Below are 3,743 nucleotides of genomic sequence, written 5' to 3'. Positions count from 1 at the left end.
CATAAGCTTGGTAAGGGCAGAGACTATTGGACTCACAGTTGCTGTGCTGACCTACGCACCGTGTTTTCCGGGAAATAAGACCAGGTCTTATATTAATTTTTGCTCCAACAATCTACATTTATTCATTTATTCATGTACAAAAATCTACATTTATTCAAAAAGTCATGTCTGGCTGATGATCTTAACTGAGGCTTATGTTTGGGGTAAGGCTTATATTGTGAGCATCCTGAAAAATCATGCTAGGGCTTATTTTCTGGTTAGGTCTTATTTTTGGGGAAACACTGTAGTAGGCATTTAGTTATACCTATTGCCTAACTATGTGGGTGATTATTACAAAAATTTAGTCAATGTGATTTTCTTTCCATTTTTAAAATACAGATATAATTCACATACTGTAAGACTCACCCCTTCAACATGTACAATTCAGTGTTTTTTAGTGTATTTACAAAGTTGCACCACATCAATCTAATTCCAGAATATTTTCATTGCCCCCAATAAGAAAACACATACCCAGTAGCACTTACTCCCATCCTCCCCTCCTCCCAGCCCCTGGCAATCAGTAATTCACTTTCTGTCTCTATAAATTTCTTCCAGTCTCTACTTTCATAGAAATGGAATCATATATATCTAGTCGTTTGTGCCTGGCTCCTCCCCCACAATGTTTTCAAGGTTCATCCATGTTATAGTAGGTGTCAGCACGTCCTTTTTAATGGTTGAATAACATTCCATTGTATGAATATACTACATTTTGTTTACCCATTCTAGACAAGATGATCTTTAACATCCATTCCAACTTCAGGATCCTATACTCAAGTGAACGGCTACCGAGGAAACTCACAGAATAAGTCACAGCAAATTGTGATGCTTGGTAGTTTTTCTGTGCCCTGAAGTTTTCAAATCTTACCTACCACAGATCTCAGGAGCACAATCCTGTTGTGACCCACCAGGTTTACTCCCTGAGCCCTTAAAACAATACAATCAGACTCCCTTNGCGCCACTCGGCCGGCCCTGAGATCCCTTTTATAAGTGCACACTTATATCCATTTTATTCCATTTGAAGCGAAATTGTACTACCTTAAGTTAGAGAAACTTATAAACGTCAGAGCTGCTTTTAGAATCACATTCTTGGTCAAATATAGAATTCCTTTGTTACCGATACCTTATCAAAGGGTCCTCCTGTGGGTAACAATCACAACTTTGTGACGTTTGACTGTACAAGTATTTTGGGATTTCCAGGAATTTCATATAGTATAGTAAAAGGGAGGGGCATCTCCTGTGCCCTTAACCTTTGTACATTCGCTTCTGTACAGATAAGGACATTATACATTAATGCACCCGAGCCATCTATCTGATATGGCATCGGGCAATAATCTAGATAACAAAGGAACATTTTATTAAGCTTATGGGGGTGCTGCCTGCGAGCTCAGCTCACAGTTCAGTTCCATCTTTGTCAGCCTAGCAGCATTTATTCAACTATGCTCCAACTAAGTTGCATTTAGCTTTGTTGCAAAATTAGTAAACTACGGGGAAAATAGAAACGTGAATGCCAGTAAGTATAAATGTAGTTCTCATAACCTTAAAACAATTGAGACAAAGAAGGAGATCATTAGGTGTGCATAAGGTAGTGAATTTTTAGACTCAGTAATGAAAACTTGTACTGAGCTGTCTACATACCCGTCACTATTCTAATCACTCTATATAGCTTAATTTACATAGTATTTACAATACTATGTGAGAAATAAATGATGGAAGTATTATCAGTATTTACAGATAAGAAAAATGATTCACATTTCATAGACAAGTAAATAATCTGACCTAAATCAGAGAGCTGCCTTTTAGACTGTAGGCTGCCAACCCTGCTCTGCTGGGATGGAGAAACCCAAACTTAAAGAAGAGCTACTAAATCCTGAAATTATCCCTGATGACTATATCTAAGAGGCAAGGCACGATTAGGAATTTCATACTTATTTTAACTGTCTGAAAATAGAATCGTCTCCTTAAAATACACAAATCCGTTGTTGAATTTCATACCTCCAACATTGGTGTGTATATTCAGGAATGCATTGTGTATGAATGTAGGAAGCCCTGGTTGTATATGCTTTTGATGTGCACGGAAAGAGGGGACCCCTTCGGGGGTAGGGCACCTGTCCCATACTGCGCCAGCGCCTATGCTGTGCTCAGCAAATGTCTGCTGTGGCGATGAGTGAAACAGCAGTGATTTGGAAACCATGCTGCTAACATGCAGAACACCAACACCAAGAAACACTATATTCAAATAAATACCCCTGTTGATAATGGGGGAGGCTATGCACGTGTTGGGGCAGGAGGTATATGGGAAATTTCTGTATATTCCCCTCAATTTTGCGGTGACCTTAAAACTGCTCTGAAAAATAAAGTCTACTAAAAAAGAGTAAATCCCCCCAAGTGTCTGTAACAATATCTTGAACAATATGTCATCTTAAATACACATACACACACATCTATGTGTATATAAAATATTTATAGGCATATATATATATATATATAAACACACATTGATAAGTGCATGGTAATAAAGGCAAAACGTATATCACATCTTAAATATATAAATACATTTTATAGGTGTATGATGATCAACTTGAAATGACAAAGATTGTTGCAAAACCCATGTATTTTTCTTCTGTTGAAGAGATGAATGGAACTGCCCTCATGGCCTCACCCAGACGACTGAGTCTAAGTTAAGGCAGTGGACAGATGCAGCGGGCATCGGCTGAGTGTCCCAAATTTGGAGTGCCTATCATGTCCCCTCCTCAGAGATTCTGTCCCTATTCACCATCTCTTTTTAATGGAGCAGTAGCTTTAGGACACCAGCCCTGTGACAACATTTGCTTGGAATGCAACTGTACACACACCTGATTCAAGCAGAGTCTTCCATAGGCGTGCTACTGACCTGTGACCTGGGTGGCATGGTTTGAACGCTTGAGCTGGGTGAGTCAGGTTCTCTCTTTCTCTCTCTCCCTCTCTTTCTCTCTCTGGAACTTGAGTCAAGAGACCAAGAGGGAACTTTCCAGTGAGCTGTGGGCAGCACTGCTGAAAGGTCATTTGAGGGCCTGCATCAGGATCATGACAAACTAAAGATACTCAGCAAGCTGAAATTATGGGTGGAGGAGCCACTATGAGTAAGTGGGTAAAGCTTGAGGAGCCAGAGAATATCCATCCATGCAGAGAAGCCAGGAAGCCAGGATAGGACCAAGAGCTTGCACAACCCCTACCTTCCTTTGTATTCTGCTTTCTTGGAGTTCCTGGGCATATATACTTAAAAAAAAAAATTCTCACGAAGTAACCCATTTGCTTATATATATATATATATATATTTTTGCTTCTTGTTACTAAAGGAGACTACATTGGAACAGCAGATAGCAGGGGAAAAAAGTCTCTGACGATGGAGGATATAAACTGAAAAATAACAAAACCCGAAACAGACAGGAGAACTGTACAAGAACAAACAGTTGTTCCATCGATAATCCCCAGGACCTCAGCTCAGGACAACCCTGTGAGGTAGTTGATATGTAGATGGATGACCTTCAATCTTCAGGCACAAGGCTGCTTGATGTTCAGCATATTTCCGAAAGGCAATGAAGCATGTAATTTACTTCAGAAAAAATTTCATTCCAGTTTAAAAAGTTTTGGCGCTTTAATAAGGCAAGGTTCATGAAGTTATTTGTTATTTTTTAGTTTTTTTTTTAATGCATCTATTTATTTAT

This window comes from Hipposideros armiger, unplaced genomic scaffold, assembly GCF_001890085.2.
Source record: "Hipposideros armiger isolate ML-2016 unplaced genomic scaffold, ASM189008v1 scaffold_276, whole genome shotgun sequence".
In the NCBI taxonomy this organism is placed as follows: Eukaryota; Metazoa; Chordata; class Mammalia; order Chiroptera; family Hipposideridae; genus Hipposideros; species Hipposideros armiger.
This window is presented reverse-complemented; position numbering follows the sequence as displayed.